At 42.8% G+C, this 22,730-nt stretch overlaps 1 non-coding gene and 1 pseudogene across 1 annotated transcript; both read left to right on the top strand.

Annotated features, from left to right (window-relative positions):
* The first annotated feature begins 211 nt into the window (after positions 1–211).
* LOC125396294 (mitochondrial import receptor subunit TOM20 homolog pseudogene) lies at positions 212–17,690 on the top strand (annotated as a pseudogene).
* A 2,507-nt stretch (positions 17,691–20,197) lies between these two features.
* On the top strand, positions 20,198–20,359 carry LOC125396347 (U1 spliceosomal RNA). Its single transcript, XR_007230792.2, has one exon. It is a non-coding gene; the product is annotated as a U1 spliceosomal RNA (small nuclear RNA).
* The last annotated feature ends 2,371 nt before the right edge of the window (positions 20,360–22,730 follow it).

Raw genomic sequence — 22,730 nt, 5'->3', positions numbered from 1 at the left:
CATTAGGAAGGTTGAGAATCACAACTCTAGAGAATCCCAAGTGCCTAGAGTCAAAGCCGAGGAAGTGGGCGGGAAAATGGGCGCTGGAAGGAGAGGGGTGAGGAAAAAACCCGGTAGTACTTTGGGAGATGGTGTTAGGTTCACTTTATATTATTCTTGCGAGTTAGCCGGTTAACTTGCAACAACGGAGAATCCATTTCGAGTGCCCGGAATGGAACTTGCTTACAGCCCAGCGAGTCTCGAGTTCGCGCGTCCAGGATTTGAGCGAGGTCGGAGACGTCCTGAGCTCCTGCTGGGATCGGAGAGGCAGCCAAACTCGACGTGCAATTCCCCACCCTGGTGAGAACAGGGATCCCCGAGGACCTCAGACCTATATACTATCCGCCTCCTGGCTCTGTCCTCAACAGTAAAGAGGACACTGGACCGTTTACCGCTGAATCACACCGTCCTTGACCCCAAAGAGCGCTGGCTGTTTTTCTGGGAGCTATTGTGCGACAAAACTGTTATATAATTAATCAGCAAAGGTCGATACTCCACATGGAGCAAAGCCTGTGCGCTCTATTCCTGGCTACTCGGATGAAAATTTAGAAGTCCAGTCTCCTAAATAGCTGCTTTTCACTTCGTGAAATCAAGATGTACGAGCTATAATCACCCTTTATTTATAAGTCAATGAATTTACTACGGTTCAACCTTCAGTGTAAGTTGTCCAAAACCAGGGATGAGATTCCTGATCTTCCCAAATTACTTCTAACCTTAAAAAAAAAGAAAAGAAAAAGAAAAAACTTGAGTTGGCCATAGTGGCTGTAATCCCAGCACTCAGGAGTCTGAAGCAGGAGGATTGCTGCGAGTTTGAGGTCATTCTCCTTCAAAGATTCAAGACCAGCCTGAAATATCTTAGAATCACTTGTCTCCGCCACCAAATCAAACAAAAACAGCACCAGTGCAGTGGCACAGGTTTTGTAATTCCAGAGCTGGAGAGGCCCACGCCAGGGAATTGCTACAAGTTCAAAATCAGCCTAGTCATGTTTCATCATGTTTCAGGCCAACTAGGGCTATATAGTTGGACCCAGTTTTTGTTGTTGGTGTTGTTGTTGTTGTTGTTTAAAAAAAAAAGAATGAGTGAGGAGATGGCTCCTTGGGTAAAGACACATGCTGCCAAACCCCACTTGAGTTAGATCCCAGGTCCCACACAAGGAGAGTCTTATGACCTCCACATACCAGTCACGTCATGAGCACACCCACCACTACGTACAATAAATGTAATTTTCAATTACATTATAAATGATAAAGCTTGCAATACTCCTTTGCTGATTTATCCTCGCAATCACATAACTGAAAAGCTCACACGAGTACAACTATTTCAGAGTTAATGATATTAGCAAGAATGTATACACATAATCATTTTCATGGAAGAATTTAAAGGTCTTTATTGAAATGAACACAAATGCTACCCTTAATCTCCTTAATGTATACATTCTAATGGTATTTAGTATTTTTGCAGAGTAGAGTACCAGCACATACTTACCACAAGAAGACCTAGTACCCATTTATTAGTCTCTCCCCTTCTCAGCCCTTAGAAACCACCAATTTATATTGTTTCTTTAGATTTGTCCTTACTAGAATTTTATGTAAATGAAATGCAGTATGTAATATGATGTTTTGTGATTAGTTTCTTAATATATTTTTTAAATTGTGTGTGTGTGTGTGTGTGTGTGTGTGTGTGTGTGTGTGTGCACATGAGAACAAGTGCCTATGGAAACCAGAGATGTCCTATTCCCTGGAGTTAACTTTTAGACTGAGTCCCCAGACATGGGTGCACTGACCCCAGACATGGGTGCTAGGAATTGAAACTGGTCCTTTGTTAAAAACAGGACACCTCTTCCCTGAGCCACCTCTCCAGCCCCCTTAACATGTTTTCAAGATCTATTCATAATTTACCAATACTTAATTTTTGTTGATGAATAGTACTCCATTATGAGGCAGGTGTTCTATTTTTGCCGGTCCTTCAACTGTTGAACATTAAAATTGTTTCTGCTTTTTGCTATTATAATGTTGTTAGTAATGCTTGCTTAAAAGTTTTGAATACATATGAATCTTCAAATTCTCTTGGTTAGTAACCAAGGAGTAGAATTCCTGGATCATATGCTTTTCATGTGTTTAATGGTCATTTTTCTGCCTTTTTATTTAAAGAAACGTCTATGCAGAGACTTGCCTATTTAACATTTCTTATTGCAGATATTTTCTGTTGTGGGGCTGGAGAGATAGCTCAGCGGTTAAGAGCACTGATTGTTCTTCCAAAGGTCCTGAGTTCAATTCCCAGCAACCACATGGTGGTTCACAACCACATGTAATAAAATCTGATGCCAACTTCTGGCCTGTAGGGACACATGCAGGCAGAACATTGTATACATAATAAATAAATAAATATTTGAAAAAAGTATTTTCTGTTGTATCTTTTCCTTTCGGTGACATCATTCATGATACAAAAATCAAATTTATTATTTTTTCTTGTGTTTGTACTTTTGGTGCCATATCTAAGAAGAATGAAGAATTTTGATGCTGCTGTGATAATTATGGGCAGGGAGGGCCAGATGGGGCAGTGCTGTCCCTGAGCCAGGAGGATCATATTGATCCTCATAGGAGCTTAAGTCAAGTGAGGTCAATATGGAGAGATGTTAAGGAAAATTTTAGTTTTAAGTTTCAGAGTTGAAAGTAACAAATCCTCCAATCTGTGCTGTGCAACTTGGCCGGCTCTTGGTGAAATGAGTCACAAAATAGAAGTAATGTGCCTCAAAGGGGGAACACGGTTCTGGCTCAGTTCTCTCTGAAACTTGGAAAGGAGTAAAATAGAAGGAGCGAGCAAGGGAAATGAAAAGAAATTAAATCTCTGACCATAATGTTCTCCAGTAAAATTAAAAGGCTGAGAACTCAAAATTTTCTGGGGAAGCTGAAAAGGAAGCTCAGCAAGTAGAGCGCTTACTGTCCAAGCACAAGGACCTGAGTTCAAATCCCCAGCATATGGGCATGACTGAGTGTCTGTAACCCTAGCATGTGGTAGTCTGAAACAGCATTTCTGGGGCTCGCTGTGCTCCAGCCAAGCTCCAAATAAACACTGTCTCAAGGGAGTGTGGCAGAAATTGATAGGGTAGGACACCCAGTATCCTCCCTAAGGCACCTGAAGCATGTGCAACCTTACATATACCCCTAATGCACACATATTAAGGAAGGGAGGGAGGAAGGGAGAGAAAGAAAAAGATTTGGTAGGAATTGCTCAAGTCTGCACTTTCAGCACTTCAGAGGTAAGGACAGGAGGCTGAGGAGTTCAGGGTCATCTTCAGCTTCATCATGAGTTTGAAGTCAGTGTGGACTATATGAGAGACACCTCTTCAAACAAAGTAAAACTTAAAAAACACCAAAAACTTAGATTTACGAACTATGAAAAAAGAAAACTTCATTATGTTAGAAATCACCTATTTTGAGTTAGGATGCTTCAAGCAAAAGGACTGGTGGAGCTAAGATGGTGGCACCTTGGTTAAAAATAGCTGTTTAGCCGTGCAGCGGTGGCACACGCCTTTAATCCCAGCACTCAGGAGTCAGCAGCAGGTGGATCTCTGTGAGTTTGAGACCAGCACGGTCTACAGAGTGAGTTCTGGGACAACCAGGAATACACACAAAGAAACTTGAAAAACAAAACAAGCCACAATTAAAAAAAAGAAAAATAGCTGTTTAATTACTTCTGAAATTTTTAGGTAAGATGTCACATGGTATTTAACTATACAAAGTTTATAAAACTGACATGGCAAATAAAAGAATATAATGCATTTTGTTTTTTGAAACAGGATCTCAGGACTTGAGTGATGGCTTCTTTGGTCTCTATGGCCGGTTCCGGCAAAGCGGCTCACAGTCATCTCTAACTCCATTCCTAGGGGATCCCATACCTTCTTCTGGTGTCTGGGCACATGCATGCATTCAGGCAAACATACACATTAAATAATATTTTTTTTTAAGTTACAGAGTCTTACTATGAAGCCCTGGCCCCCTCCGACTCTAGGATATCTTTCTGCCTTAGCTTGCCTAATTATGGGATTAAAGGAGGATGTGGCCACATCCTCAGAGTTTTAATTTCTAACACCAGCTACACAGTGAAATTTCCTTGGTGGAAAGGCAGATAGCATAAATAGGGCAGATAGCATAAATACTCTTTCCTTTGTAGAACGGATCCTGAGATCCCTGGGTTCAAGTGTACTCCGACTTCAGCTTCCCAAGTGCTAGCAGTGCAAGCATCCATTATCACATCCAGGGGTCAGGAAGTTACATTCATAATAACACCTTATAAAGATCTGCACCAGCCCTACTTTGAAGAATCAAGATCAATTTAAAAGAGTACCCCAAGATTCCCCTCTGACCCCAATAGAAAGCCAGTACTGGATAACCCAGTTTCCTAATTTTATACCAAATTAAGAAAGGGTTACTCGGGCATGTGCTTACATCAACTAAACAGATGACAGCAAGACTGCCAACAGAGACATGGTGGCTCACCTTAAGTCAGCCCTGGGGAGAACTGCCTGAAGCTCTGGCCTATAGCGTGAAAACCAAAGACCAACAACAAAAGGAAATAAAAAGAGAAAAGGGAAAAGCCAATAAAATGTTTTCAGACTTGTTTCCTTTAACAAATAGATTGCATATATTTGGTCTCCTGTTACAGAATCTGGATTTCATAATACTCTCATTCCATTTCATAGCTATGACCAACAGTTACCATGTTGTTAAGGAACTCACAAATACATTAGCCCTTCATTTTTACCCGAAGTTGATCAGACACAAACCTATTCATGACTAACAAGTAAGCACAGTAAAGGTCTACTCAAAACCAGTCTATGCATAGACTATCTTGTTCACGGAAAGCAAAGTTTGATCACAAAAGCAGTGCCAGCGTGTCTCCAGATTTGAACCCTGAGCTTTTCCATCTGAGAGAGTGATAGAATATGACCCAAGGAAATCACAGAGTGAATCATAGCAAGTACACCAACACACAATGATGTCCTCTGACTCCTTATGACCACACAACTACCAAACAGAATGTGGAAATGAGACCGTTACTGAGCTTTTGGGGAACCTAAGTTTATTCTTGTCAGTTTCACCCTAACTTCTCCATCTCAAGCTGTAGAAATTAGTGTTTATAACACTTTCAGGATGGTAAAGTGATTTACTTTAGGACAGGGTGTCTACATTTAGCTTCACATATCGTTCTTGATTCCAGATATAATTCCCTTAACTCAAAATGCTGCTACCAGCCCCACCATGGTGTTTCATGACTAGGAACTCCAGCATTCAGAAAGTCGAGGTTGGAGAATTGCCTTAAGTTTGAGGCCAGTCTGGGCTATATGGTAAATTCTAACTCAAAACAGGCTACAAAAGAGAGACTTTGTCTGAAAAATAAGTTTAAAATAAACAAGGAAACATAAAATGTTATGAGGGGTCTGGAGATGTAGCTAAGTTGCCTAGAATGCATACAGTCTTGGGTTGGATCTCCAATACCAAGTAAAATCAGGAGAGGTGGGCACGTTTGTAAAGCCCAGAACTTGAAAGCTAGAGGCAGGAGGATCGTGAATTCTGGTTTTGGTTGTGAGCCTAGCCTTTAACAGCTGAGCCATTGCTCCAGGCCAGATCATGAATTCTAAACCCAGAACCTAAGAAATACCTTCTTGTACCCCAATTGCTAAAGATTGCAGCAGTTTTAAAGATAGCCCCCTAATTTTTGGCCCCCACTGCTCTCTCATTAGTGGGGACCCTATTCCCTGCCCCCGAATGTTGACTCAATAGAAAGCTTAATCTATAGATACAACTCTGCCAACTTTCAGACCAGGTCTTTAGAAACTGGTAACTTTCCCCTTTTGTGTCCTAAGATGTTTATTCTTGGAATTCAGCTTCCAGGATGATGGGTATCCACACGTGAATTTAGAATGTATATGTCAAGGTGTTCTGTCCAACATCCAGGAAGTCCCAACAACAAATGCCAGGCATGCATGTGAGCAGCCTTCTCAGGAGTCCAGCCTCCATTGTAACGTAACCCAACCCTACCTTTGATGCTGTGGGGATTAGAGCTGAGCTGTCTCCTTCACAACCTGTACAATTCACAACTTTGTGGGGGTTTTTGTTTTTGTTTGGTTTGGTTTGGTTTGGTTTTTCAAGACAAGGTCTTTCTGTGTAGCTTTGGAGCCTGTCCTGGCACTCACTCTGTAGGCCAGACTGACCTCAAACTCACCGAGATCCGCCTGCCTCTGCCTCCTGAGTACTGGGATTATAGGTGTATGCCACCATGCCCGGCCACAACTTTGTTTTTTTTTAATATAAATAGTTGGAGCCAGGAATAGTAGTTCCCACTCCTGTAACAGCAGAGTGTGGGAGGCTGAGGCAGGAAGATTGTCATAAGTTCAAGGCACCCCTGATGTGCTTAGTGAGTGCCAGGCCATCTTGGCCTATAGTTTAAGAGCCTGTGGTAGAGAAAGAAGAGGGGGAAGAGGAGAAGAAAAAAGGAAAAATAAGTGCTAAGTATGGTGGTCCATGCATGTAATCCTAGCATTTGGGAGATGGATATAAATTCAAGGTCATCTCAGCTACATATTGAGTTAGAAACCAGTCTGGGTTAAAGGAGACCTATCTCAACACGACTACCGCTGATTGCTATTGCTAAAAAGAGAATAAGACATTGGAAAAGATGAGTGGATTCAGCTAAACAGAAGTCACTACTGACTGTTTGGAGAACAGTTTTAGAGTAGCTATGGGATTAGAAACTTAATGTCAAGTATGCAGCAGGTATGAGCATTGACAGAATGAATGGATGTGACCCCAGGATATGCATGTCATTCATTCAAAGTGATTTCTAGCCCTAGAAGGAGGGAGGGAGGGAGGGAGGGGGAGAGAGAGAGAGAGAGAGAGAGAGAGAGAGAGAGAGAGAGAGGTGCAGACCAGAGATGACTGCCCTTCAAGATCCTCTTGCACAGTTGAAAATCAATGGAGAATGAATCAATAGAGCAGGGCAAGAGAGAAACCTTGCCGATGTGAAGTCCTCTAAGGGAGCTTGGGAGACCCAGGGGTGAGCTTATTTTTTAAAGGAAGAGCAGAGGTTGGGGGTGGAGTTAGGTGGTGGAAGAGCAGCTCCATCATAGAAGAGCTGCTAGACGATTTAGCTTGCCTGAGTCCCTAGGCTGATCCTCAGCACTCCTGGAAAGAAATAAAGTGGGGGAGTGGGTGGGGAAGGGGAGCTGACTGGAAGCTAAGGCTGTCAGACAACCTGAACAGAAGGTAAGATGGCTGAGAGGACCCCAGGATGAAGAAATTAGAATATATAAGTCAGTGCCACAGGAAGAAAAGCAATGAAGGTTAGGACAAAGAAGTAGAGAGAGGTTTGAGGAGAGAGAGAGAAAAAATAAAAACGTTTCTGGACGTGCATAAGAAAGCAGTAAAAGATATCGAGGAACGCCATCAGTGGGTCACAAATAGAAGCCGGAGCATGTATAGGAACAAAGAATGGAGGACTGTTGGCAGCGGTTGACTGGACAAAGTGCCTGCGACCTTGTGGCTTCCAGAACCATTCCCTACCACCGTACCACCATTTCCAGTCGTCTGGAATTCCGTGCCACAAACCCAACAGTGGGGTCATTTATGTGATGAGAAGGAAGCCTGTATGGTTCTCTGCTTGGGAGGTTTTTAGCACAAAATCAAGTAGCCCTTTGGCCCCCAAGTGAAATAGCTAGACTACAAAGACAGGGAGCGGCTTTGCAGAGGAATACTGTGCCAAACCAGATTAATCATGACTTCTTTGCAGAGCAGACCCGCAGGAAGAAATGAAAGTCGGAAGTGAGAACATGAGTCACAGTGCGGCTCCTTAGCTGGCATCCTTCCTGCCTCCTGCTCCGCCAGTTCTTATTCTTGCTGATTCTTGACTTTGAAACTGTCGCAGCCGTCCTTAATATCACAGTGTAAAGGCAGAAAGCAGGGGTCCTTTGGGGGCTGTTCTTCTCGGGGGACACGTTTCTTTCACAAAGGACACTGCCCCAAAGCTTACTGGGCATGCGGCTGGTTCCTCTTAGATTTGAGATATGTCTGTAAATGAACAGACTAGCTAAGCTGTAGCTAGCTCACAATGACTTCTGAGGACTAAGTACACTCAACCAAAGAAGGTACTGCTTGCTGGTGACAGAGAGAGAGAGAGAGCACATACTACTCTTAATTTGCAGAGGACCTGGGTTTGTTTTCTAGTATCCATTTCAGGTGGCTCACAACCTCCTGCAGCTGAAGCACCATGGAGAGCCCTCTGGTCTCCATAGCACTGGCCACTCATGTGCACATACCTACACACAGACCCACAGGAGACACATAATGCATCTTGAAGAATAACAACAACAAAAGCTATTAGACCAGGTGTGGTGACACATGCCTGCATTCCCAGTATTCACAAGGCATAGGCAGGAGAATCTCTACCCATTCCTTTCTACAACCCCACACCTGCCATAGTAAATAAACAAACATAATTTCAAATTTTTAAAAAGTGGATGGTTCTTGAGATATGATACCCAAGATTGGCCTCTGGCATCTGTGCATGCAAGTATATTAAACATAAGCATATTAAAATAAAAAGATACGTTGGGTTCATTTGGAATACACATAGAAATCAATGCATCTCTCAACCCCCTGAGGAGCTTCTATATGCAATAGATGGTAATTAACACAGACCTACAACTGGTTGAAGAGCAAAGAGACTACAGAATGCTCAACCCTAAAGGGAATGCACATACTGCATGCACCCCCTCCCAAGGTTCAAGGATCATTTTGGAAGAGGAGGTAGAAAGAGTCTTGTAAGAGTCACAGGCTGTGGATGAGCACAAGGAAACATCTTCTGGACTTGTGTGAGCACACAATCATTGCAGCACCCAAAACCTGTGCAAGACCAAGCCAGACCAAACCCAAGACGAGATTTAAACCCTGTCAATCTGGCTCCATTGTCTGAACTAAAAGTAAGTTCATAGCATGATGGCATGTTAAAAAAAAAAATCTGATTACCAAGAAAAAAATCATAGTATTAATACATCTACACAAGAGAATTTCATACAGCTTTAAACACATACCGTTTGAAAAGGTCTCCAAGGCACACAGGACAAGGAAGGGAGGACAACAGTATAGGACACTGGGCCTCCTGTGTGCTCAATTTCACACCAAGATGAAAGGTGCATCTTTTGTTTGTTTGAGACAGGGTTTCTTTGTGTAACCCTGGCTGTCCTGGAACTCACATTGTAGACCAGACTGGTCTAGAACTCAGAGATTCACCTGTTTCTGCCTCCTGAGTGCTGGGATTAAAGGTGTGCACCACTGCACTTAGCTGATAAGGTGCATTTTTACTTTTTCTTGGCAGCAGGACTAGTAAGGAGGTGATTTAGTCTATGTCCTGTTAAGAGCAATGTGATAAACTGAAGGATTGATGGGGAGGGGCAGTATTTCCCAAACCCGAACTGATAAAGATTTATCCAGGAAAATAATTTACTAATAGGGTGTGATGGCACACACCTGTAATCCCCACACCTGGGTGGCGGAAGAGGATCAAGCATTCAAGGCCAGCCTGTACTTCTTCAGACTTATCTCTAACAGAAAACCAAAAAGGAAATTGAAAGGAACAGGAAGCGAAAGAAAAAAAGCTGCTGCAGAAACACAGGAGACATATCCTAGTTCCTGCGGTGATGAAGGTCAGTGTCAATCGTAAACTGGACAGAATCCATAGTCACCTAGGAGATGGGCTGTTGGGCTTGCTTGGGGGGGGGTTATCTTGGTTTCATGAACTGATGTGTGAAGATCCATCTTAGTTAGAGGTGGCACCATTCCATGGGCCGGGGATCTGGAATATGAACGGAGAGGGGGATGTGAACAGCAGCCTGTGTCTACTGATGTTTCTGACTATGGAAGCAATGCAAACAGCTGTCCAGGTTCCTGCATCCTGAACTCCCATGAAGGCCTGGACCTTGAATTGTCAGCCGCAAATAAGCTGTTCTCCCAGAAGTCACTTTTGTCGATGCATTTTATCAGAGTGATAGGAAAGGAACCAAGGTGATTGCCTCAAAGGCGTGCTCTGTCTACCGCCAGCTGCTTCAGTTCCTGCACAGCATCTGCTGTAGCACACAGTGTCTTTTGGGGTTTCAACTTCACTCACTGCTGCTAGGATTTTGCAGATTAGTAAACACATGGCTTGACAAAGAGGATGAAGAAAACTAACGGGTTATTATTGCTTTTTGTTCTTTTAGCATTTAAGGCAATGCTTTCAAAGCAGCAGAATATTGCTTGTCCTGTTCCTTTTAAACTCAAATGCAGTTTTGTTTGGTTGTTTTATTTTGTTTTAATTTAATTTTATGTCTATGGGTGTTTTTGCCTGCATGTAAGTCTGTGCACCGCTTGCGTGCACACTGTCTGCAGAGGCCAGCCTGTGCTTCTTTGCCTGGAACTAAAGTTACAGACGATCATGAGCTACCACTTAGGTGCTAGGAATTGAACCTGAGTCTTCTGGAAGAGCAGCAAGCGCTGTTAACCACTGAGTCATCTCTCCAGCCCCCTTGTTTGTTTGTTTGTGTGTTTGTTTTAATAAAGATTTATGTGTATGAGTGCTCTATCTGCATGTACAAGTTTATGCCAGAAGAGGGCATCAGAGATAGTTGTGAGCCACCATGTGTTGGGAATTGAACTCAGAACCTCTGGAACAGCAGTCAATGCTCTTAACCATTAAGCTATCTCTCCAGTCCGCGCCCCCCCCCTGCCCGGTTTGTTTTTTGAGGCAGGGTCTTGCTATGTAACCCTAAGAGGGCTATGGTTCAATATATAACACTGACTGACCCTGAATTTTAGAAATCTTTCTGCCTCAGCATCCTCAAATGTAGTTTCACATTTTAATAACTTTGTTTTTTTTGCCTTTTTAAAGAACTGTGGATTGAATGTAGGACCTCATGTATGCAAGACAAGTGCTCTGACACTGAGCACAGTCTGTCTTCTTTCTCTTATTGTTTGCTTGTGTCTGGTTTGGTTTTTAGATAGACCTCTAGAGTGCTCATCACTGTGTGCACAGGCCCTCTCAAATGGTTCCCTCCTGCAACCATCTTAACTGTACCTTTTGTTTGTTCCTTGTCTCCCATAGCCCTGGCTAGCCTAAACTCACTGTGCAGCTAAGGATGACCGTGAAATCCCGAGCCTCCTATTTCTATCTTCTGAGTGCACTACCATGCTCAGTTTCGATGCTTCATTTTTTATTTTATGATTATCAGTGCTGAGAACACTGTTTCATGTAAAAGAAATTCAAGTCAGAAACTCAAATGGCACTTTCAAAACTGAAACATTATGGGTAAGGAGATGGCTCAGAAGGTAAAATGCTTGCCACACAAGGCTGGTTACCTGTGTTTGATTCCTAGAACCCAGGCACAAGTATAAGGAGAGAAACAATGCCACAAAGTTGTCCTCTGTCTTACCTCCACATGCACACACACACACAGACACACACACACACACGCTATTGATAATAATTTTTTAAAATCAGACATTCTAACACAATGCAATATAAAGGTGCACTAATTTGATACATACTGAGGAGTGATAGTAGAAAAATATTGAAAATTTTCTATAATTAAACTATTATATTTTTGAAAGAGCAAAAATATTTGTATAAATAAAACAGCAAGTATTGCTGTACGAAGGTGGTGCATGCCATTAGCCCCAGCACTTGGGAGACAGAGGCAGGCAAATCTCTGAGTTCAAGACCAACCAGTCTACAGAGCGAGTTTCAGGGCAACACAGAGAAACAACGTCTTGAAAAACCAAAATAACGCTGGGTGGTGGTGGCGCAAGCCTTTAATCCCAGCACTCGAGAGGCAGAGGCAGGCGGATCTCTGTGAGTTCGAGGCCAGCCTGGTCTATAAGAGCTAGTTCCAGGACAGGCTCCAAAGCTACAGAGAAACCCTGTCTCGAAAAACAATAAACAAAAAAAAAAAAGAAAGAAAAGAAAAACCAAAATAACAAAAAACAAAAAAAAAAACAATATCACAGTGTGCTATAGTCTCATATCTAAGCTGAGGTGTTTGAGGCAGAATTCCTTGGTGTCATATCATAACAGCCTTGGTGTCATATCATAACAGCCTTGGTGTCATATCATAACAGCCTTGGTGTCATATCATGACAGCATGCACAAATGCAAAGTGCACAGGTATGTTTAGAACTGTGGTTGTGTAAATGAGAAACACCCCCATAGGCTCAGGTCTTTGAACACTCAGTCTCTCACTGGTACTGTTTAAGAAACTGATACAAGGCCAAGGCTGGAGGAACACACACAGTTCGACGTGGACGAGCTCTGCCACCACATTTCAGATTCATAACATCCTTGATGTTGAATTAATTTTGGTCATTATGTAGTCAAAAACTTTTTTATAGTACCAATTTTTGTGACCACTCCTAACTTGAGTAATGTGATCCTCATTACAGAGGTCTAAAGTTATAGGGTGACCCGTAATTTCAGAGGCTGTGTCATCTTCCGGTTTGGTAGCCATGGAACAAGTTCAATAGCAGATTTTTGCAAATTTGACTGAACAACCAAATGTCTTAGTCCATTGTATGTTGTTACGAGGAGAACTTTATGAAGAAAAGAAAGGGACATGCCCATGGATCTGGAGGCTGGGAAGTGGAGAAGCTGTGTCTCCTGTGGGCCTTCTTGCTGGAGGCAACTTTCTTAGAAGGATTAAATGGATTGTTTTGTAGGAAAGGTGATGCCAACACAGAAGATCTGATTGATGTGGTGGCACATGCCTGTAATTCCAGTACTCAGCAGGCAGGAGCAGAGGACTGTGAATTTTCTGGCCAGTCTGAGCTACATAGCAAGGGTCTGTCTTGAAATAAAAGAACACTCCTTCGTAGACAGATCCTAGATTTCCTCGTACAGTTGACCTCCTTTGAGCCCAACAGTTTCTGGCCCAAGGTCAAAGGGATGCATCTTGTTTATTTTTTTCTTGCTGGCCACGTCCCATGGTGGCCTCCATCGCAGGACATTCCCTGGTGAGAGCCAGGAAGCACCCACAACGCTTTCTCTTTCTGCATTTCTTTCTTTCTTACCGCCTAGAATTTATTCCCTGCTTCATTTCACACTTATTTCTGAAAATAATTTTGTCATATGGTGTGTGTGCATGTGTGTTAAAAATAATCCACCCTCTCTATATGATACATGCCCAGGAATACCTCTTCTGGTTCCCCGTTGTCAGCCCATGCTTTTTTCCTAGGTTATTTGTCTTTCCCTGGCCACCCTCAACCATTTTGCATCTACTGGCTCCTTTCTTTCTTTCTTTTTTTAAAAGATATATTCATTTATTATGTTTCCAGTATCCTGGTCTGCATGTCCTTACAAGCTAGAAGAGGGCACCAGATCTCATTACAGGTGCTTGTGAGCCACCATGTGGTTGCTGGGAATTGACTCAGGACCTCTGGAAGATCAGTCAGTACTCTTGACCACTGAGCCATCTCTCCAGCCCCTACTGGCTCCTTTCTTACATCATTAAAGCATATTCAAACATTTTTTTTTCTCCTTGGTTTGTCAGCTATTATTTTTTAGTGCTGGTAATTGGACCCGCAGAGTTAGGGTTTTCTGAGTGTGCAGGTTTACATGCTACTCTCTTCCTGACCTACGTCAGTGAGACGCCTGGAATTATCAGACCCCTAAGACTTCCTTAATCAGGTCCAATGGCAAATTCGTATTGATAGAGGAATGGATGCATTTATTTTTATATTTACTTGTTTTATTTTTGCAGGAGATTGAAAGCAGGGCCTAGTGTCCGCTAAGTAAACATTTTCCCACTAAGTTATATCCCCAGTCCTCTTTTTAGTTTTTGAGACAGGGTTGCTCAGGTTGGTCTTGAACTCATTCCGTAGCCCAGGTGCATCTTGAACTTGCAGTCCTCCTGCATCAGCCTCCTCGGTAGCTAGAATTAGAAGCTTTGAACCAACAGACCAGGCCATATTGCTTAATCTTTGATCATTAATCACAGCTTAGGTCTTTTTCATTTGTTTGTAGACTAGGCTGGTCTCTTTATAATTTTATGTGTATGTATGTCTGCGTGAGGGTGTTAGAAGCCCTGGAACTGGGGTTATAGATAGATGTGAGCTGTCATGTGGGTGCTGGGAACTGAACCCTGGTCCTCTGGAAGAGCAGCCAGTGCCCTTAACCAAGGAGCCATCTCTCCAGCCCTTGCAGCTTAGTTTTCAAAATGATTGCCTTCAAGATGCCATGCTGCCCTGACTTTACTGCTTCACAGCCTCCCTTGCATGCCCTTCTTAAGTGTGGGTAGTCTTCCCAGGTAGGTCCCAGGACCTCTGTCAAATCTCCCCCGAATTACTCACTTTCACAGCAAGGACGACAAGACTCCAAAAGGAGAGTGCTTTGTACAAGGTTACACTGGGTGAATACTATTGTATTAGGGTCCAAATCAATATTTTTCTGTGGAATATCTAAATCAGTCATCGTATGCTGAATGTTGTGTGGGGCCGTGGGGATACAGGGCCAATAAGATGATGTTTTTCCTCCACTGCCTCCTGCAATCTCTTAGCCCTTCCCACCTCTCTCTGCTCTTCTGGCTCCTGCTTGTGCAGCTCCCTCACGCGCCAATGATCAGTTTACATGTCACAGCATCTAGAAGGGTTCCCCTGAGCCTAGCCCTGGCTAGGCTCCACCCCGTCCTGAATTCTCAATTGTGCCCTGTGGCAATTCGTTTTCATGGTTGGCTGCACTGGACTTAGAATCACCTGAGCGACACATTTCTGGGTGCGTCAGTGAAGGTGTGTCCAGGGAGGTTTACTAAGAGGAGACGACTCACCCGGAACGCGGTTGGCACCATTCTTTGGTTGGAAACCCAGACGGAAGGAAAAAGGGCAAAGGGCAAGAGAGCCAGACACCAGCATTCCCCCGTTTGAAGTTTTCTGACCATGAACAAAATGTAACCAGTTTGTTCACACGCCCGTTGCCACATATAGAGGCTGCTCTCGCTGGTGTGCCTTCCCACCTTGGTGGACTGTATCATCAAACCATGAGGCAAACTGTCCCTTCCTTAAGTCGTTTTTGTCAGAGGAAAGTAACTGAGGCATCCTCCTCCCAGTGACCTTCATTTCCCATTGTCTCGCGACGCTTTGTTTTCTACTTCCCACGAGGCATTCCTTTCTTCTCCTCTCTTCTCCTCTCCCCTCCCCTCCCTTCCCCTCCCCTCCTCCCCTCTTTCTTTCTTTCTTTCTTTCTTTCTTTCTTTCTTTCTTTCTTTCTTTCTTTCTTTCTTTCTTTCTTTCTTTCTGTTTTTGTTTTGTTTTTCAAAACAGGGTTTCTCTGTAGCTTTGGAGCCTGTTCTGTAACTAGTTCTTTTTTATTTTATTTTATTGATATTTATTAAGCTCTACATTTTTCTCTGCTCCCCTCCCTGACTCTCCCCTTCCCTCTTCAGTCTTCCCCCAAGGTCCCCATGCTCCCAATTTACTCAGGAGATCTTGTCTTTTTCTACTTTCTAATTCCCATGTAGATTATATCTATGTAAGTCTCTCTTAGTGTCCTCATTGTTGTCTTAGTTCTCTGGGATTGTGATTTGTAGGCTGGTTTTCTTTGCTTTATGTTTAAAAACCATCTATGTGTGAGTACATGTGATAATTGTCTTTCTGTGTCTGGGTTACCTCACTCAAAATGATGTTTTCTAGCTCTATCCATTTTCCTGCAAAATTCAAGCTGACGTTATTTTTTTCTGCTGTGTAGTACTTCATTGTGTAAATGTACCACATTTTCCTTATCCATTCTTCGATCAAGGGGCATTTAGGTTGTTTCCAGGTTCTGGCTATGACAAACAAAGCTGCTATGAATATAGTTGAGCACATGTCCTTGTGGCATGATCGAGCATCCTTTGGATATATACCCAAAAATGGTATTACTGGGTCTTGAGGAAGGTTGTTTCCTAATTTTCTGAGAAATCATCACACTGACATTCAAAGGGGTTGTACCAGCTTGCATTCCCACCAGCAATGCAGAAGTGTTCCCTTTTCCCCACAACCTCTCCAGCATAAATTGCCATCAGTGTTTTTGATCTTTGCCATTCTGACAGGTGTAAGATGGAATCTCAAAGTTGTTTTGATTTGCATTTCTCTGATGACAAAGGATGTCGAACATTTCCTTAAGTGTCTTTCAGCCATTTTAGATTCCTCTGTGGAGAGTTCTCTATTTAGGTCTGTACTCCATTTTTTATTGGATTATGTGATCTTTTGGTGTCCAATTTCTTGAGTTCTTTGTATATTTTGGAGATCAGACCTCTGTCTGATGTGGGGTTAGTGAAGATCTTTTCCGATTTTGTCTTGTTGATCGTGTCCTTTGCTTTACAGAAGCTTTTCAGTTTCAGGAGGTCCCATTTATTAATTGTTTCTCTCAGTGTCTGTGCTGCTGGGGCTATATTTAGGAAGTGGTTCCCTGTGCCAAAGCGTTCAAGTGTACTTCCCACTTTCTCTTCTATAAGGTTCAGTGTGGCTGGCTTTATGTTGAGGTCTTTGATCCATTTGGACTTGAGTTTTGTGCATGGTGATAGATATGGGTCTGTTTTCATTTTTCTACATGTTGATATACAGTTATGCCAACACCACTTGTTAAATATGCTTTCATTTTTCCATTTGATATTCTTTGTTTCTTTATCAAATATCAGGTGTTCGAAGATATGTGGATTGATATCCGGGTCTTCTATTCGGTTCCATTGGTCCTCTTGTCTGTTCTTATATCAATACCAGGCTATTTTCGGTACTGAAGCTCTGTAGTAGAGTTTGAAGTCAGGGATTGTGATGCCTGCAGAGTGTAAATAGTTCTTGTAGACCAGACTGGCCTCTAACTCACAGAGAGCTGTCTGTCTGCCCCTGCCTTCCAGTGCTGGGATTAAAGGCATGGGCCACCACTGCCTGCGAGGCCTTTGTTTCTTAGTTACAAAGTAGGCTCTCTAGTTGAGCTGAGAAGAGCAGAGTAAACATGGCTCTCGTTGCATTTCTGCTGCTGTGGTAAACACCCTAAAACCAGCTTAGCGGAGGAAGGCCTTACTTTAGTTCCCAATTCCAGGTTACAGTTTCTCAGAGCAGACATGTCAAAACAGGAACTTCAGGTTGTTAGTCACATCATATCCACAGTCACCAGCAGAGACAAATAAACACATGCATTCTTCGTATTCATCTACCTCTGTTCTTAAATAGTCTGGTACCCAAAAAAAGGGTGCCATTGACACGGGTGTGTGGCGGTGCCCTCTTCATCGGGTACACCATCTACTTTGACCGCAAAAAAAAAAAGGACCCCAACTTTAAAATCGAAGAAAGGATCAGAAGCTTGCTAAAGAGAGAACTGGACTTTCCAAGGTGCCTGACTTAAAAGATGCTGAAGCTGTTCAGAGATTCTTTCTTGAAGAGACACATCTTGATGAAGCGTTATTAGCACAAGGTGATTATGAGAACGGTGTAGACAACCTGACAAATGCAATCCCTGTGTGTGGACAGCCTCAGAGCTGCTGGGAGTGTTACAGCAGACCCTTCCACCACCAGGGTTCCAGACGCTTCTGACCAAGCTTCCAACCATTAGTCAGAGCATTGTAAATGCTCAAAGCTTGGCTGAAGATGATGTGGAATGAGCCAGAGATCAACATGATAAAAATCTTAGTTAAAAATGATTTAAGCATTAGCTTGGAAGCTGATGGCCTCTGGGGGAGTAAGGGCAGATGTGCTTGTCATGAACTGTCCTACATTGAAGTCTACCAAAGTGAATGTGTCCATATTCCTTCAATTAGTACTCTCAGTTTTGTTCCTTGATCATTTATAGAAGTCTGCCAAAATATATGTTTCTTCTCTTTTGCTGGAATTTTTGGTTCATCCTATATGTTTATTTTATCATCCAGAGCAGTATGGTTTTTTTCTTCTTTCCTTCCTTTTTTTTTTTTTTTTTTTTTTTTTTTTTAATATAACAAGCACTGGAGTTTCTAATTTTCCCGGGGAGGCGTGTCCTCCACGGTGACTGGGAATGATGACTATGATGACTGGACCACATTTGACCTATGAGAGGCCCCTCAAGGAGTTTCCTGATGGTTCTGAGTATGGTTTACCTTCAACAGCTGAGAGGTATTTCTCTGACTCCACCTCCTTTCTCCCTGCATTTAGTTTAGCTCTCCCCACCCAGCTCTATTCTGCTTTGCCAGCAAACAGAGGGGACTCCCACATCAGAATGGTACTACCCACTTTCAGGCTGAGTTTTACAACAGTTAATTCCCCCCTCCCCTCCCCCCGACATGCCCGTAGGCCACCCTCATCTGGGCAATCCTCTTTGAATCTCTCTTCCCAAATGATTCTAAGCTGTGTTAAGTGCCAACTGGATTCACAGCAAATTTTTCCTTCCTCAGAAGGTGACAGCCAGGTGACACCCAGTCCACCCATGGAGGTCAGCAGAATTGTCTCCCGACTCACATACCTGGCACATGATTGTTACTCAGAATTTGTTTGCTTATGAAAGGGATAAAATGAAACACCTTGACTTCGCGGTAAACATTGAAATAGATACCTGAGAAATGTTAATGTTTCTCAAGCCAAGAAAAAAAAATGCTACAGAAACCTTATTCTGTTTGGAGGGAGACAAGAAGCCTAGATGGCCTCTGTCCACCCCTTCCACTCCAGTTATCCCGTTTATTTTAATATAGTTCATGAGTAGGGAGACAGGGTGCATTCATCTTTATTATTAAAGTTCTAAAGAACAAGCTGGTTGTGGTGGTGCATGTCTGAAATCCTACCACATAGGGGGCAGAAGCAGGAGGATATGAGGTGAAAGCCAAAACAGGCTGCCTAGGGAATTTGCGGCCAGCCTGGAATACATACTGAGACACTGCATAACATTGTTTTTGAAAGAATAGTGCATAACTATGAACAAAAGTTGAGTTTGGTTGGCATATGAGAAAAACTCAAAAGGCTTTCAGATGCGAGCCCTACTGTTAATTTAGAGAACATTGCCACCTAGTGGGCAGGAGGAAGTTGGGATTATGTTATTAAATTGGGAATAAATTTATAAAGACTTTTTAGAGATTTTACCTTTTTTACAGGCACGGTAGTGCAGCCCTTTAATCCCAGAGTTCAGGAGGCAGAAGCAGGCAGTTTTGTGTTAGTTTGAGGCCAGTCTGCCCACATTGCAAGTCCTAAGTTCCAGACTACATAGTGAGGCCTGTCTCAAAACAACAACAAACAGGTAAAAAAGAAAATTATGTGTGTATATGTTCATGTCTGTTTTTGTGAATGCACATATGCACTGAATCCAGAAGAGGGTATCAGATCTCCTGGAGTAGAGTTTCAGGTAACTGTGAGCCACCTAACGTAGGTGCTGGGAACCGAGACCCACTGAGTTCTTAACTGAGCAGTGTGAGTTCTTAACGGATGAGCTCATTCTCTCGCCCCGATGATGGACATTTTGAAACTGAATCCAAACAATTTTTGAAGAATTATGGTTTGCTCTTTACAATTTAGGAGGTCAGTGGGAATTTCTTTTCTCCTTCCTTTTTTTTTTTTTTTTTTTTTGGAAAAATGTTACTTTTCTTCCTAAATATGTCAACCACTGCACTATGGGCTACCAGTGACAGAGATTTTCAAAGTGGTATTATGTTTTTACTGAGTTATTTTGTGTGTGGGGGGGAGGGAATTTGTGTCATAGCACATGTGTATACTTCTTTCCTTCCACCATGTGGATCCCAGGGATAGAACTCAGGTTGTCAGGTGTGACAGCTGAGCCATCTTGCTAGCCCTATTGTTTAGTAAGTCAACTGTGTTTTCAGAATTCTCAGTTCCGTTTTTATCCAGCCTCCTGTACCATCTGCTTCCACCCCCTCAAGTCACATTTTCTAGTTCTATTATTTTCTAACTTGACTTCTTACGAAGAAGATTTTTTAGAAACCCTGTCTTGAAAAATCAAATAATAAAATAATAATAAAATAAAATAAAAATGTTTTATTTACTATTACTCCAGAGGAGCATGTGTACACAAGGAGGTCAGACAACTTTGTGGAGTGAGTTCTCTCTTTTTACCTTTTCACGGCTTCTGGGTTAGGAACTTGGGCAAAGACTTTACCCATGGAGGCATCTCATAGTCTGCCTTTTGATGATGTTTGCTCTTACCTGGCAGGGAAGATGCTGTGATCATGAAGATGGTTTTCCTAGGGCAAGGCTTATCCATTACACTCTAGTTGTGCTGACCCCTGAGATTTTCCCAATGCAGGAAACTTGACTATACAATTTGTGGTAGTGGGGGACTACATTCAATATTCCCCTTAAAAGTAAATACATATAAATATTTACATGCCTTTTAAATTCTATTTATTTATTTGTTTGTTTGTTTGTTTATTCTTTTTGGTTTGTTGAGACAGGATTTCCTTGTGTAGCCCTTGTTGTGCTGGAGACCAGGCTGGCCTTGAACTCCAAGATCTGTCTACCTCTGCTTCCTGAGTGCTAAGTTGTACATTACCACCAACTGACTCATATATGTTTCTTACAAAAGAATTTTAAAAATCATATATGGACGCCTTTTAGGAGAAGGGATTTTATAATCTGAATTTTTTCCTTTCTTTCTTTCTGTTTGTTTGTTTGTTTGTTTGTTTTGTTTTGTTTTGTTTTTTCCAGACAGGGTCTCTCTGTAGCTTTGGAGCCTGTCCTGAAACTCACTCTGTAGACCAGGTTGGCCTTGAACTCACAGAGATCTGCCTGCCTCTGCCTCCCAGTGCTGAATTAATCCAAGATAGATATTTTGAAAATACCTTTGCTTCAAAATTGAAGTCAAAAGGTATGCTACTTTGGAGAAGAGATTTTGCTTTTTCTTTCACAGAAAACGAGAGGCTCTGGATTTATTCAGAGTTAAGAAAAATCACCTTTGACCAAGGGAGGCCACCTGAAAAATCTCCGACAGGAATAGATGGCCCAGATGTCTGAGTTCTACATCCAGAACAGATTCAAAATGCTGCCTGAGATGATCAAGACTCACAGGATACTCCAGTCAGGACTTGATTATAACTCTAAATTTTCTTTAGGTCCCCATAAGATCATCAGGGCCCCCAACCAGCAGGAAGTAGCCTGAAATACTACGCCAACAGTCCCAAAAAATGGACTATGGGTATTTTCCTTTGTTTTTTTTTTTTTTAAAAAGAGGGAAATGGTGTGGGGAGAATTATCTGTATTCTGTCGATCATATTTTAATGACAAATGTCCTACAACAAAACTCCTTTTCCCGAATTCTGGAACTTGACAAAAGCTATGTTCCCTCAGGGAGTTGGCAAGCTAGTTCTTACTTGCCAGAAGGAGTCATCCTCCTCATTTTTTAACAAAAGGAGCACGTGGATCTCATTAGCATATGCCTGTGGTGCCTATCAGCATAATTGGAGTCTCTGCTAACCTCTAGGCTCCTTCAGCTCCCACTCACAAGTACTCATTACACACTTCAAAGCCTCCCGCCCTGGCTCACAGGCTTCTTTTCTTCCAGTACCCATTCCCTTAGAAACCTGGTGCTTCTTTTTGCTTTCCCTGAGAGACAGCCTTCGCATCTGAAATAAAAAATTCGCTCTTTCACCCATGGAGCAGTTATTTCTGCATCCCTTGTATTCATCTGGTGCCAAAACCTGGGAAAGGCATGTATGAGACCCCTTCCAAGGTGGTCTGCCTCTCCTAATTGGACCAAATTGCTAATTTTTGCCCTTTTGGTGCAGATCACTTGCCCACATTGGCTTCTGCCACCCACCAAATTCCACTTCTGTTGTGATTTAAGTAAGAATGGCTCCCATAGGCTCCCGTGTTTGAATGCTTAGTCATCTGGGAGAGGCAGTATTTAAAAGGGTTTGGAGGTCTGGCCTTGTTGGAGTAGTTGTGGCCTTGTTGGAGGAAGGTGTGTCACTGGATGGACTTTGAGGTTTCAAAAGACCATTCCTGGCCCAGTGTGGCTCTCTTCCTGCTGCCTGCAGATCCTGATCTCAGTCACTTCTCTAGTACCTGTCTGCTTGCATGCCACCATGCTCCTGACCGTGATGATAATGGGCTGAACCTTTGAAACTAAGCAAACCCCAATTAAATGTTTATTATTATTGTTATTATTATTATATTTTTTGAGACAGGGCATCTCTGTGTAACAGTCCTGGATGTCCTGGCATTTGTTCTGCAGATCAGACAGGCCTCGGATTCACTGAGATCTGCCTGCCTCTGCCTCCCAAGTGCGGGGATTAAAGGCATGGACCACCACCACCTGGCAATGCTTTATTTGATTTTCTAAAAGTTGCAGTGGTCACGGTGTCTCTTCATGGCTCCAGGACACCGACTAAGACAGCCTCTTTAACCCTTCTTCCCTTCACCTGCTCTCACTGTTCATCTCTCCTTGCCCACTCAGTAAGTGTCCTCTTAGTCTCTCTGGCCGCTCGAGCCTGCTACACTCTCCTGGGTGCCCACCACGCGGGCATCTCTCTTCTAAGACACTTAACCCCTCCTTCTATTAGAACACTCCCTCTGGCAGAAGCCCTGTGTGTGACCCTTTTCCCAAAAGCCTTTCCCAGTCCACCTCTTAAATTGTTTTCACCGCTGCTTGCTCATGTCACTCCAGAGTTTCTTGCTTTGTCTCTGTAGAACTAAAAAGTCACATCTGTGTGCCAGGACGTTCTCTTGCCCTA

Source organism: Myodes glareolus, chromosome 14, assembly GCF_982192425.1.
Source record: "Myodes glareolus chromosome 14, mMyoGla1.1, whole genome shotgun sequence".
Classification (NCBI taxonomy): domain Eukaryota; kingdom Metazoa; phylum Chordata; class Mammalia; order Rodentia; family Cricetidae; genus Myodes; species Myodes glareolus.
The sequence above is the reverse complement of the archived record's forward strand: the minus strand, read 5'-3'. Positions and strand labels throughout refer to the sequence as shown.